The sequence below is a fragment of the Aotus nancymaae genome, unplaced genomic scaffold (genome assembly GCF_030222135.1).
Source record: "Aotus nancymaae isolate 86718 unplaced genomic scaffold, 86718_ANA_hifiasm-v0.15.2.pri h1tg000021l, whole genome shotgun sequence".
Taxonomy (NCBI): Eukaryota; Metazoa; Chordata; class Mammalia; order Primates; family Aotidae; genus Aotus; species Aotus nancymaae.
The window spans coordinates 26,976,484-26,991,030 of NW_026988433.1; the positions used below are offsets into that span (position 1 = coordinate 26,976,484).

General features: G+C 41.7%; 1 pseudogene; it reads left to right on the forward strand.

The window, feature by feature from the left end:
• The window catches only part of LOC105728854 (cyclin-P-like), a 31,140-nt pseudogene extending 18,092 nt beyond the window's left edge, over positions 1 to 13,048 (forward strand).
• The last annotated feature ends 1,499 nt before the right edge of the window (positions 13,049 to 14,547 follow it).

Sequence of the window (14,547 nt, forward strand, 5' to 3'; positions counted from 1 at the left end):
TGCTTGCAAGTGTAACAAACACCTATTTGAGCTAGGGAAGCTCAACGTGGGAGATTTACTGTAAAAATATAGAGAATGGTGTGCAGAATTTAAAGAAAGAGATGCAGTTGAACCTTTGGCTAAGATTGGGATCAAGATTGTGAAAGCCTCTGCTCATCTGCTTCATTCTCTGTTTATAGACTGACATTTTCTGCTTCTTTTGGTCCACAGCTTTGGAGCTTACATCACCTCTACTCAAGTCATCAGCCCAGACCAAACTAGAATCACTTAATCCTCATTGCAAATAGACCTAGAAAAAGGACTTTGACTCATTTTATGTTAATATTTCACTCTGTTGGCCATCAGGTCAAGGTCAGGGAGCACACATTTTATTATGGGAGCTGCTATTTAGAGGTGAAGTGGGAGGGCACAGGCATTGCTGTAGTCTGGGTAGTCACCCCAAATTTTATCTGTGGGGTATCTTAGAACACAGGTTCACTGGTTTAACAGAGACTTCAAATACAGTGGTTAAATAGGAAGCATATGCCTCTTGTAACAGTCCAGTGGTAAGAAATGTAAGATTGAGGCCGGGCTCACACCTGTAATCCCAGCACTTTGGGAGGCTGAGGTGGGCAGATCACAAGGTCAGGAGATCGAGACCATCCTGGCTAATACGGTGAAACCTCATCTCTAAAAACACACACACACAAAACCAAACCAAAACAAAAAAAACTAGCCAGGCGTGGTGGCACCCACCTGTAATCCCAGCTACTCAGGAGGCTGAGGCAGGAGAATCGGTTGAACCTGGAAGGCAGAGGTTGCAGTGAGCTGAGATCCCGCCACTGCACTCCAGCCTAGGGGACAGGGCAAGACTCCATCTAAAAAAAAAAAAAAAGAAATGTAGGATTGAGAGATTGAAGCCACAATGCCAGTACACTGGGCTGTTCTGATGGTGGAGTCTTATTTTGATGTCTACCCTCTCTAGGCTTTCACCCTCATCTCTGATGGTTCTTCATGAGATTCACCTTCCAGGTAGCAAGATAGGGGAAGGGGAAGAGAGAGGGAATGCTTCTCTTTAAGGGCATGACTCAGAAGTTGGCCAGATCTTTTTGTTTATAATAGAATTTAGTTACATGTATAAGAGAACTTAGTTACATATAAGGAAGGCTGGGAAATATAGTCTGTATTCTGGGTGGCCATACACTCAGTTAAAAATTGGGAGTTTTACTCTACTGAAGAAAGGGAGAAGCAGATTAAATGGTGTGGCTAAATGGTGTGGGCCACCTGAAAATCCTGCTGCAGTATAATATTTCCTACAAATTGTTCTGAGGATCAAATAACCTGGTTGGTGCAGGGGAAAATGAAAAGCATAATGTAACTGTTCACCTCAGCCTCCCTTGGTTATAAGAGCCATGAAGCCTTCTTATAAACAGTTTTCAGTCTATTTTGGTATTAAGAGCCTTCATATTGGAGTTGGTAGGGCTTTACCATTTATTATTTGTGTGCTCTGGGGTGAGTAATTTGACCTTTCTGCTCTCAGTTTCCTTAGAGATAAAATGGGGCTACCAATAGTGGCTACCTCAAGAGTGTTGGGAAGATTAATTAAGACAATATATGCCAAGGACTGATTATAAATCTGGCATATAGTTAGCATTCAACATGTTATGATTTATGGTCCCACCTTGAGGTTAGAGCTCAGATTCCAACTGACTCTTGGCTTTTATCAGAAATCAAATCTCCGAGTGCTCTTCTTGGTTGCCTCCCAGCAGCCATCCTCAATCTTCCTTCTCTCCCTGCCTTTGTCTTTGGAGCCTGAATGTGCCAGGTACTCAGCCTGCTTTGCAGCTAAGGGTAGCTAGGTGATGGGGTATTCATGGAGGTATTTCCATCTGTCATAAAAGGAGAGAAAGACACATGAAGGGAGCTCCCCTTGTCCCCTGGCTGAGCCTCTACTTTATTCCTTCTTGCTTCCTTCGAAAATAATAGTATGAGAGTGTGATAACTGGAACAAAGGTAGCCATCTGTGATCATTGGGTCATTACCCAATGGATTTTAGAAAGCCAAGAATGGTAGAGAAGAATAGAGAGAGCCTGGGTCTTTGATGACTTTGTTGAACTTCTGAGCCAACCTTGGAACCATTTACCCCATTCGTCTGTATGAGATATTTTCATTGCTTTTATTTGTTTGTTTTGTTGTTGTTGTTGTTATTTTTTGAGATGGAGTCTCGCTCTGTTATTTCTGAGATGGAGGCTCGTGTGCAATGGTGCGATCTCAGCTCACTGCAACCTCTGCCTCCTGGGTTCAAGTGATTCTCCTGCCTCAGCCTCCCAGGTAGCTGGGATTACAGGTGTATGCCACCATGCCCAGCTAAATTTTGTATTTTTAGTACAGACAGGGTTTCACCATGTTGGCCAGGCTGGTCTTGAACTCCTGACCTCTGGTGATGAGCCTTGGCCTCCCAAAGTGCTGCGATTACAGGCATAAGCCACCATGCCCGACCACATTTTCATTGTTTAAGGCACTTTTACTTAGTTGTTTTGTTCCTTGTTGCTAAAAGCATTCTCATATAAATCCTTCCATTAGGAGAGGAAGATGCACTGTCACTAAAGCTGTTCAAAAGAAGGTGCCACTCACTAAAAAGGCTGTTTCCTCAAAAGGCCACAGCAAGTGCACCCCCTCTTATGGTGTCTTCCCTGAAATGGACATCATTCATTTTGTATGTATGCTTTCTGATATATTTACTTTTTATAAAACCAATCTCACTCCTTCATAGTTACGATTCTGGGCGTTGGCTCAGCTTAATTCAGTATTTACTTATCACCAGCTGTATCAAGAACAGTGCCAATGATGCACAATAAAGAAAAGACCCAGATACTACCTTCAAAGAGCTTGTAGTCTAGAGGGGAGAGCAAACAGATAAACAGAGGATCCCAACACACAATGGAAACAGCAATGATGCCATGGAAGGACAAAGAAGAGGAATTCAGTCATAAGGCAGTGGGGAAAGTGAGGAGCAAAGCAAATCAGGAAAAAGAATATTGATTGAACATCTACTATGGGGTGTTTAAAGTGTACGAGTATGTGATTTTTAACTAGAAGTCTCACTTCTGGCACCAATATCAGCACAAGAAGTCTGTCTGCCTCCCAGCAAGGACCATCATCAGCATTTTAAGGTAGCCTGATGTACACATCCATACAAAATAGAAAGATAGGTGAGAAAAATAGAGTCAGCAGGCAGTAATTAACATATCTAGCATCAACATATTTAGCCTTGTTATTTGCATATAGCCAATTAGAGCAAGAGGGCAAACAGCAACACTCCAAAGAAACCAGTCACAAAAAGGAGTTCCTCAGGACAAAGCCCAAGAACCCTGAGGGCAGATGGCTAGATGGCAGGGACTGTGCTGTACTTCCTCATTCTGTCCTCCCACTTTCCTCAGTAACTTGTGAAGGTCTTTGGCTGGAGGCTCTGGGTCCTGCTCCGGTAAGAACTCTTCTACTAGATCCAACCTATGGTGATGGCTGAGACGAAGGCTGAGGTGACACAGCATCCATTCATACAGGTGAGTGATCCCTACAGGTGCCTCCTCGGACATTATGGTAAGACCTTTTATCACAAAATTTATGCGTGTGCATTAACGGGAAGGTGGAGTTGAGACAGTTTAGGTACTTTTATATTAGATTACTATTTTATAATGAAATACCCCTAATTTTGTGTGTACATGTATATGTGTGTGTGTGTGTAATCTAAAAAGGCTTCCTCTGATGAGTTTCTACCTATGACAGAGCCAGAGGAGTGTGTGAAGCACAGCGCACTGTAACCTTAGAACCCTGAAGCTTTGACAGGTTCTCATCAATGGGAACTATGCCAGATGCTTCTGCTGAAGGAACAAGAATGAATTGTGGAGTATGTCAGTGTCTTCTGCAGCTCTGTAGGTTTTGCTCAGAGGCCAGAGCCACAGTTGAGGCTGGACTCTACAAGTTCAGGATAACACCCTCATAGGGCAAGGTCACTCCTGGCCATACCGCCATATGGGACTTATTTGCAATGTGATGGGAAGTTGCCATTTTATCTGCATTGACACTTGTCAAGCTCATCTGACCATGCCTCAAATTCCATAATTAGAATTTCTTCCTTTTGGCTAAAGCCAGACAGGGAATCTGTGTCTCATTAAAGGACATTTCTTCCTGGAGAGTGAGACTTTATGCTTAATAGGCACAAATGTGATGTTCTCACATCCCCTCCTCTCATTGGATGCCCTTGACAGCTCAGTAATATAGGTTTGATTATTATATGTGTTTACTTGATGAGCAAATAGAGGCCCAAACGGAAGCCATAATGTAAACCCTTGGCTCAAATTTCAAAATTCCATGGGTGATGTAGGCTGTTGGGACTCACATTGTTCATTGTAAATTGGACACAAGAATGTGATATCATGGCTCTCCTGGGCGTTATCAGGAAGCCAGAATAAAGCACACTGCTCTTTTGCTTGTTAGTTCATTCGTTCATTTATTCATTCACATTTAGCAAGTGGTTCTTTGCAGTCCCATCTGAGGGACAAAGGGCTACCAAGATGCCTAAGCAAAAATTGCTGCCCCAACTCCCCTTTAACTGAGCCCTTATTATTTTACAGATACCAGGCATATTTTAATATAATCTTCCCCAAGCTATATTTGTTAGGCATTTTTCCTATCTTGTAGATGCAGAAACTGAGACCCAGAGAAGTTAAGCAAGTTGCCTAAAGTCACGCAGCTAGAAATGGAGAGAGATGGAGTTTGACCCAGATCAGACTCCAAGAGCTTTCATTCTCAGTATTACACAGTTTCTCTCACATTGGAATTTCTCTGTGCTTTATTCCGTTCAACTTTGGCTGGACTTATTTTAGATGGATGTAGTTGGATGCTAAGGGGCTACACTGGATAGTAAAGTCTGAGCCAGCAGGTAGGCCAATGACCCAACTGTTTTGGTGAGGGCTACTGGGACATTTAGGTAAAAGTGCTTATCTAAATTTTCTCTGGAAAATTGCTGCATCTGTGCTGTGGCCAGGTGTGGACTGAGTCGGTTGCTCACTGGCTCCTGCTTCAGTAGTAAGTCTTTGCTTCTCTTCTAGAACTACCCTGGGGACTACTTATCCACTCTTTTTTTAAAAAAATTAATTAAAAAAAAATTTTTTTTTGATGGGGGTCTCACTCTGTCTCCCAGGCTAGGCTGGAGTGCAGTGGTGCAATCTCAGCTCACTGCAACTTCCGCCTTCTGGGTTCAAGTGATTCTCATGCCTCAGCCTCCCAAATATCTAGTATTCAAGGCACAAGCCACCATACCCAGCTGATTTATTATATTTTTGGTAGGGACAGGGTTTCACCACATTGGCCAGGCTGGTCTCAAACTCCTGACCTCAAGTGATCCACCAGCCTCGGCCTCCCAAAATTCTGGGATTACAGGAGTGAGCTACCATACCTGGCCTCTCATCTACTCTGTCAGTACAAAGATTGGTCCCTATGGCTAGAGTCCACTCATCATCTTCTGTCTGTCTCCTATGAGTGGCTGGTACCACCTCTGAAGAGATCACCAGCTGGTAACCTGAGAAGCCAAGGGTGAGAGCAGAGTGCAAGGCTGAAGGGGACTGCTGGGTGGCAATCCCCAAGGACACATTAATTTCCCTAAATGCCCTTCTAACGTAATGAAGGCACAGAGAATCCAATCAGCTGCCCTTTTAAAAGAACAGTGAGGCAGCTGCTCTTTTTGACAAAGGAGGACTGCAAGCTTAAGCCAGCCTGGATTTCTTTGTTCTGTCCTTTCTCTGTCTCACAATCTACTACCTTGAAGGCTGAAAACTCATGGCATTCAGTTTCATTTTAAAAAGGAGATTGGGAACCTGAAACTAAATATCTACAAATTATTTTAGAAGTGGCTTTCACAAACATGCTCTTTTTTTTTTATGATGTCCCTACATTGGAGGGTATCATTATCCCCATTTTCTAGATGGGGAAACTGAGGCCAGAAGAGACTGTGTGATGTGAGGGGAAATGCTGGGAAATTGAGACTATAATTTAGATCTATTCTGATAAATAACTATGGACCCAACATGTAGAACCCCTTGCAACTGACAGAGTATTTGTATCTTTTAAACTTTTTAATCCATTCATCCAGCAAATCCAGTAGGACATTTATTGTTATCCCTGGTCTTACAGATCAGTTAGTGACAGACCTGGCCTTCTAACTCCTTCCCATCCTTCTGTTCTCTTTCCATTGTATCAATTCTTGGGTTCCTTGAGTCTTTGAGCCTCTATTCTAGGAGCCGGTAATGTTTTCTGCAAAGAGCCAGATAGTAAATATTTTAGGCTTTGATGGCCATATAGTCTCTGTTGAAACTACTCGCTTCTGCCCTTCTAGTTCAAAAGCAGCCATAGATGTACATAAATAAATGGATGTCACTATGTTCCAATTAATCTCTATTTATGGCCCTGAAATCGAAATTTCATATAATTTTCAGGAATCATGAAGTAGTCTCGTTTGATTTTTAAAAGCAACTTGAAAGTGTAAAAACCATTCTTAGCTTGTGTATGGCACAAAAACAGGCAGGGGGCCATAGTGTGCTGGCCCTTGCCCTATCTTCATCTGTAAAATCGGGAAGCAGTAATACCTCCACTTTAGGCTCACATGGATTACATAAGATGATACCAGTAACATGTTTTGCACAGGGTCCACCATTGCTCTTGTATCAGATGATGAGAGCATGAACATCTCTGGGTTTCAGTTCTCCTATTGATTAGAAGTAAAGCATTGGCTACTACTTCTAGCTCTGAGTCTATACATTTTTGCCAAATTGCCTCTCACTAAAGAGCTTCAACTGCCTTCCTTCTCCCTGCCCTGAGGATATCTGTGCCTCCTGGGTCTCCCCAGAATTTCTCCACCCCACTTCCACTTGGCCAATGTCTTTTCCTCACTCCTAGTTGTTACATATTTTTACCTTGACTTGCACTGAAGTGAACTAGGTTTCTTCTCCATTTCTTGGAGAAGTTTTTAGTGGGCAGAACCAGCCACTTGGTGGAGCTGTGGAAAGATGTTTTTTGTTATAAACGTACCTGATGTTTCCCCAGGAGAACTTCAGGTTTTAAGGTGGGAACACTTTTACCCCTCTTCTGGGGACAGAGGTGTTGTTCATACTTCTGTGCATGTTCCCAGCATCTGTCCACATCCAGTTAATTTGGACAGTCAGGGTTCTGAGTTCAGATGTTTCAAGAGTCTTAAGTGGGGCATCTGTGTGGGAGAGGCCAGGGCCAGATAGATCCTAGATCTGGCAAGGTTCTCAATCCAAATTCCTGGAAGTTTCCCAGTTGTCCTTTGTTCTGTCCTGGAGGAAATCAGTCTCTCTCCTCACCACGTAAAACATGCAGTTTCTTTTTGGAGCCACTAGAGGTACAATTGAATCACCTTTATCTTTCAAGGAGCTGACTTTTTGTGACTTTTATATAACAACTGATGGTGAGGTGTGATTTCTTCTCTGTTTCTTTGAGAAGTTTTTGGCTGCTTAGATATTAGCTACTGTGTAGCCAAATTACCTGAGTTTGTAAGCTGCGAGGCCACAGTGTAGTCACTCCAGCTCTTTAGCATATCCCATGAAAAATACGGGAAATAAAAATATTGAATCCCAAGTAAAGTATCATTTTGAGAATTAAAAAAGACCACTTCTGAGAAAGTGTTTTGTAAGCATGCTGATGGGAGGTGTTAGAAACTCGTTGAGGGCAGAGGACCATCTTATATTACTCTTTATCTATTGAATGACTGCACCATCATAGATGCTCAATTGAATGAATGAGTGAACAGGTGAATGAAGAGCATCAGGAAGGGGTGGGCAGATTGGAAATGTGCCTGGTTAAATTAAGGGTTTCAAAGGATGAGGCTGGGAGGAGCAGGAGAAGCAGGCCCTTGAGAGGAATCTAGGGTACACGGCTTGTCTGCCAGAAAGGCAGCTAACGCATCCTTTGTCCTTTGCCAGCTAGCTGGCCGCTGGGCAGCCTGTATCCACTGGGCCAGCTGCCAGGCTCCTGGCCATCTAAGGTTTGTGTGAGCTTCCCAGAGCAGGTGGGCTGGGAGCTTCTGCTGTCACGGACGGGCTGGTGACCCGCCTGGAATGCCTTCCCTCTCATGCCTGCTTTTAGAGCCTTAGTCCTTGGTGACAGTAAACAGAACGGATGCAGGGCCTGACACTGAGCCACCCTGGGTCTTGGCAGGGTGGGTCTGAGAGACCTGTTTTTCAGAGTGAATACAAAAACACAGCACAGATAAATATAGCCAGTTATATAGGAAACCTAGGTCCCAGGGCTATTTTTTCCTAACCTAGTTTGTTTGTTTGTTTGTGACATAATTACTTAAGAAATGGTAATTGTTTTACATGCTTGCTATAGACCTGACAGAATAAATCTAATAATAATATTATTTAAACAATAATAGTAACATCTATTTTGCCTGTGCTTAACACATGCCTAGGTAGTACTATGTTAAACACTTCATAGACATTTTCTTAGTTCTACAAGGTAAGCATTAACTCTGTAGAATTGTATCCTGTTAATCCTATTAACAGGTAATTATAGTAATAATACCTAGTAAGTATTATTATAATACCTATTTTACATATGGAGGGATTGAGGTTCAGTCACTTCCCGGGGTCGCAGAGCTGAATGGTGGAAGAGTTGCTAGAACTCAAACCATTCATCCACCCATTCATTCATTACATAATGATTGAGTACCTACTCTATGGCAGGTGCTAGGGATTCATGTGTGAATAATACCATTAAAACCCCTACTACGTGGGGACAAACACAACAAATAAATAAATTACATAATATATGGTGGTAAATGCAATGGTGAAGAATAAAGCATCCAGGAGAGAAAAGCAGCATCAGTAGCAGAATGGGTGGTGGAGAAGGGGGCTGCAATTGTAGACAGGATGGTGAGGAAAGGCCCCACGGAGAGGGTGACATTTGAGCAGTGTTGGAGGTACTGGGTTGCTGAACTGTGTGGATCAGAAAGGAGGACTTTGGTTTTTATGAACTTTGCCCAATGGGGCAAACAGGCAAATTGGAGTCCAAGGAAGATTTCTGTAAATTCACTTGGTTTTCTTAAGTTCATTCTCACTCTCTTTCCTAGGCTATGCATTTCTAGAAAAGGAAATTGGATGGTAAACCAGGGAGAAAGTAAAGATACCAAATAAATTCATCCATCCATCCACACACCCATCCGTACATATGTTCAGTGTTTCTAAGGCACCCAGTACAAGCCAGAGTCAGGCTTCTGTTAGAAGAATAAGATCTAGAGCTATGCTATTGTATATAATAGCCACAGCCACATGTGGCTACTGAGCACTTGAAATGTGGCTATGTGACTGGAGAACTTAAAATTTTCATTCTCTATAATTAACTGTATTTTATTAAAATAAAAATTTAATTTTATAGAATTAACAAATAAAATTTTATATAATTAAAATATAGAAAATAAATTTTATATAATCAACTGTAAATATATTTTACACTGCTTCAGATTTTTTATATTTAAATTTTCAAATGAAAATTTCATTAAATACAACTTTATTGTTTTGCTAGAGTTGCTTTTTAATCATTGAAAACTTAGCTCTGAATTAGAATTACTCTTAAGTGTGAAGTGCATAATGCAATTTGCAGATTGAATACAGAAAAATGTAAAATATCTTATCAATGACTTGTTTATATTGATTACATATTGAAATGACACTATTCTGAATATTTTAGGTTAAGTAAAATAACATTATTAAAGTTAATTTCTCGTTTCTGACTTGTTTTTAACACAGCTGCCAGAAAAGTTAAAATTATGTATGTAGCTCACATTGTGTTTCTAATGGATACTGCTGTTCTAGACCTTGCCATTCTGGAGCTTCCAGGCAACTGCAGGGAACTGGGTACACAATTGAGTAATTGTAATTATAGCACTTACCATGTGGTAAGTGCTATAATAGACCCAGGAACTGAGTGCTCTGGGGACAGAGAACTGAACCTTTAGTTCTGCCCAGCCCAGGATCAGAGGAGAGGTGACGTCCTCAGCTAGGTCTCTGAGATGGTAGAAGATTGTCATCTGGAGGCTGGAAACGAGGTATCCCAGGAATTGGGTATAGCATGTGCAGAGGCCAAAAGACACGAAACCCTGAGAAGGGCCCCCTGGAATGTCAGGTGCTTGGAAGGAGGAGGTGATGTGGATATGAATCAGGAGAGCTCTGTTAGGGTCAAACCATTCTGTTAGGGAATCTGCATTATTCAGTGAGAGAGAGGACCATCGCTGGGCACCTGTGTGCCAACCACCATGGCTGATACTTCTTCCTACATTAGCTCATTCGCTGACTCCATAAATATTTGTTGAGTGCCTACTGTGTGTGAAGCATTGTTCGAGGCGTTGTTGCTGTATTGACTGCACAGCAGAGGACAAGACAGACAAAGCCTCTGCCCTCACAGAGCTGACACGCAGGTAACAATATCTAGAACAAGGAGGAAAGAGGACAAACTGAGGTCAGAGAAGTCGAGTGATTTGGGCAAAGTCACACCGCTGGTAAATGGTAAGCGGAATGATTCGGATCTAGGTCTTCCTGATGCCAACACAAATGATCTCACTGGCCTGCCACATTACTCTCTGTGTTGCACTGAAGAGCCTGGACTTTATCCTGAAGGCCATGAAAGATGAGCAGAGTCTTGGAGGAGGGAGACTGAGGATCAGATGTGGGTTTCAGGAATGAACCATGGTGGTCACATGGAGGAGGATGGCACTAGGGAGATCAGCAAAACAACTGGATCTCTTTAGGATTTGTCACAGCTGCCTCCTCCCCACCATCACTCTCCTCCCTCCCTAAGTCTACTTTCAATACCGTGGCTAGAGGGATATTTCCCAACCCCGAGTCTCATTGTGTCACTGCTCTAATTGGAATTGGCCAATAGCTTTCTGCCTGGCTCAGAATAAAATCCAAAATTCTACCATCATTCCGCAAAACCCTATGGGACCTATCTCCAGACTCACCTCCTACTACTCTGCTTTTCTTTGCCTCCACCCTCAGTGGCCACCTTACTGTCTCTAGAATGTGCCAAGGATATTCCTGCTTCAGGGTCTTTGCACATACTTGTTCCTCTGCCTGAAGGCTCTTCCTCTGGATACCCAGATAGTCCTGCAGATATCCAGGTCATACAACTCCTCACTTCCTTGGGGCCTGTGCTCAAATGCCACCTCATCAGAAAGTCCTACCCCTGTCACCCTCATCATTCTCTACTCCCTTAGCTTACTTTATTCTTCCTGCTAGCCGCTACCATGATCTGACACGTAATACTGTCCATTTATTTGTCCATGGTTCATTATCAGTCTGTAAACCTAATAAGGTCAGGGAATGCTTTTTTGTTCACTTCTGTATCCCCAGTACCTAAAATCATGGCCCCATGGTTAATAGTTATATATAAATATAGCATATATAATATATATTAATATAGCACATATAGTATACATTAATATAGGAAATATATGCTATATATAAATATAGTATATTAGTTAAATTAGCATATGCTAATATAGGCTATATTATAATCCTATAGCTAATAGCATATGTGAATATATGCTATATTATACTAATTAATATATTTATAATTCATTATATTAATATTATAATAGTTGATATGGTTGATTTCATTGGCTCATTCAATGAGCTAATGAGGAGAAGAGCTGTATCCTTCCCCACTCTGCCCAGAACCCTGTTTAACCTCAGTGAAACCCTAAGCCTCTTGCATTGTAGCCAATTAGAGTTTTTTTCCCACCTGACCACAGCACATTCCTGCACATGACATTTTTACTATTGCGACTTTCTGGCAGCCATTCTTTCCAGGGTGGCATGGTGTTGTTTCTGCTCTGGAGTCCTTGCCAGTGCCTTCTCTGTTGACGGGAATTTATCAACTTTCAGTTTCTTTTTTTGATAACAGAAACTTCCAAAGAATCTCTGCTGTTTTATTCCCCAGGAAGAAGTTATCTTATTTTTCAGTACAGGGTTTAGAACAGAGAAAACAAGGCAAATGGGACTGCTGCCAGCTGTCCACTTGCTCCAACCCATTCACATGTGTACGAGGAAGGGGAGAAGGAATGTGTGAGGAACGTAAACCTGACAGCTCCAAAAAGAATCAAGAATGTCAGTGTCGGAGGGTGTCATCGGTCACCTCCTGTTCCATTAGTTACCCCCTGAGGTGGATCCCCAAAGTGACACTCTTCCCAACAGGCTCAGCAGGCCCTCTCAATCGCCAAATGCATGAGAGAAATGAAAGCTAAAACTCCATATGGGCTATTTCTGTCGACCCTTGTTAAGTATCCAGTGATTCTATTTATACTTCTGTTTCCTGATGTCACCCATCATACCCCGTGGAAAGGCCTTCTCTTATATCCTTTTATATACAGAATAGAATACCAGTGGGCAGGTGAAAAAAAAAAAGCCTATTGGGTGCTACTACTGGTATCTTGCTGATCTTGTGCCCCCCTTTTTTTTTTTTTTGCATTAACTCATCCAGTTCTCAACAACAACAAAAAACCCTTTGAGACAGGTATTACTAATGACCCAATCTTAAAGTTGAGAGAACTGAGAAACAGGAAGTTGACCAAGATAACACAGCTAGAAAGTGGGAGAGTCAGCATTTGTACTCCGGTTGTTCTGATTCTGGAGTCTCTGCCCTTAGTCATCATTCTTATTGTTTCTCTAGCCACTTAGCAGGGGGAAGAAACGTAGCTTTCTGTTGGATTTGTGAGTAAGCTTTGGCTTTATTTTAATTATCTAGCCCACATTCAAGTAGCCTGGGTTCTCCCAAGAAGTTTGGTGGCTGGAGGCCAGTGAATGGTATCAACTGTACTTACTACTTGTAGACTGGAAGCTGATGAAGATGAGATCCGGCCTGTCTTGTCCCAGCAGATTCTGAGCCCCAGGTGCTTGGCATGTAGCGAGAAAATACTGTTGAATGAATAAATTTGTTTCTTCCTGTTTTATGACTGTTGAGTACTACTCTTATTCAATCTCTGATACAAGCAATGCAGGAAAAATAAAAGCTCAAGGCCCTAAATAATCTGCTATCTCCTTGAATAAGCAGATAGAAAATAAAAATGGCATTTTGGGTTCCAACTATTCAGGTACTTGTTATAATCTTCCATTTTGCTTTTTCTGTATAAATACAGATTTGGTGTAAACTGTATGTATTAGGGTAGTATGAGCTGTCATGACATATAAACCCTCAAATTGCATGGACTTAACATGATATAGTAAAGTTTATTTTTCACTGATGCACCAGTCCAGTGTCCTGGTCAGAGTGACTTTATTTCTCAAGGTGAAGTAGGGACCCAGGTTTCTTTTATCTTGTGGCCACCATTCAAGTCTTCTGGGCCTCCAAGTCCTCTGCTTCCAGCTAGGCAATGTGGAGAAAGCATATCCACTTTTTAAACACCCTGGATTGGAAGCAAAGCATGTTACCTTTGCTCATGTTCCTTTAGAGAGACCTAGTCTCATGGCCACAGCTGGATGTATGGGAGACTGGGTAATGTGTCCCTGGCTGAGCAGCTGTCTGTCAGCTCTATGGGTGAAGAAGCATGAATTTTTGGTTGCAATTATCTTCCTTCCACTACAGTGAAGGCTAAGCACTTATTTAGCTTGCTATTTAAATTGTCCACCAGACCACATGTTTAAGTTAGAAATGTCACAGTCTTAGGTAACTTTTCAAAACTTCATCTAGCAAAGTGGAAGAACAGTTATCAAAGCACAGGGATTAATTGACATGAGCTTGGGATAGAGGTTGGAGCAAAGCCTTAAAGTCAGAGGCTCCTGTTCCAATCCTGACTGCAGTTACTGTTTGATCACAGGTAACTTAGCCTCTAAGAGGCTCAGATTTCTCAGTAGCAAAATTGGCATCATAATACCCATGTTGCAGTTTTACGATGATTAGCAGGGCGATATGCATGTGTGAAGGTCCTGGCAGCCAGTAGGTAGTAAATGAATAATGACTGGTATTATGATGTCTTCTGAACGAATAGTTCTTTTTTTCTTTTATTTTTAACTGACACATCACTGTACATATTTTCGGGGCACAATGTGATATTTCCATACATGCATACAACATGTAATGATCAAATCAGGGTTTTCACACACCAGACATATATCATTTTGCTGTGTTGTGAACATTCAAAATCTGCTCTTCTAGCTATCTGAATCTATACAATAAATTATTAATTTATACAATAATCTATATTGTGTATTTAAAACTACACAATATATTAATTAATTGTATCCTCCAAATCAAATTATTATAGTCTGTGCTATCAAACATGAGCACTTAATTTTCTTATCTAGCTGTAATTTTGTACTCGTTAACCAACCTCTGGCTCTCCCCATCCCTTTCCACAACCTCTAGTAACCACCACTCTACTCTCTACTTCAATGAGAATAACTTTTTTAGCTTCCACATATGAGTGAGAACATGTGGTATTTGTGTTGCTCTGCCTGGCTTATTTCACTCAACATAATGTTCTCTAAGCTCATC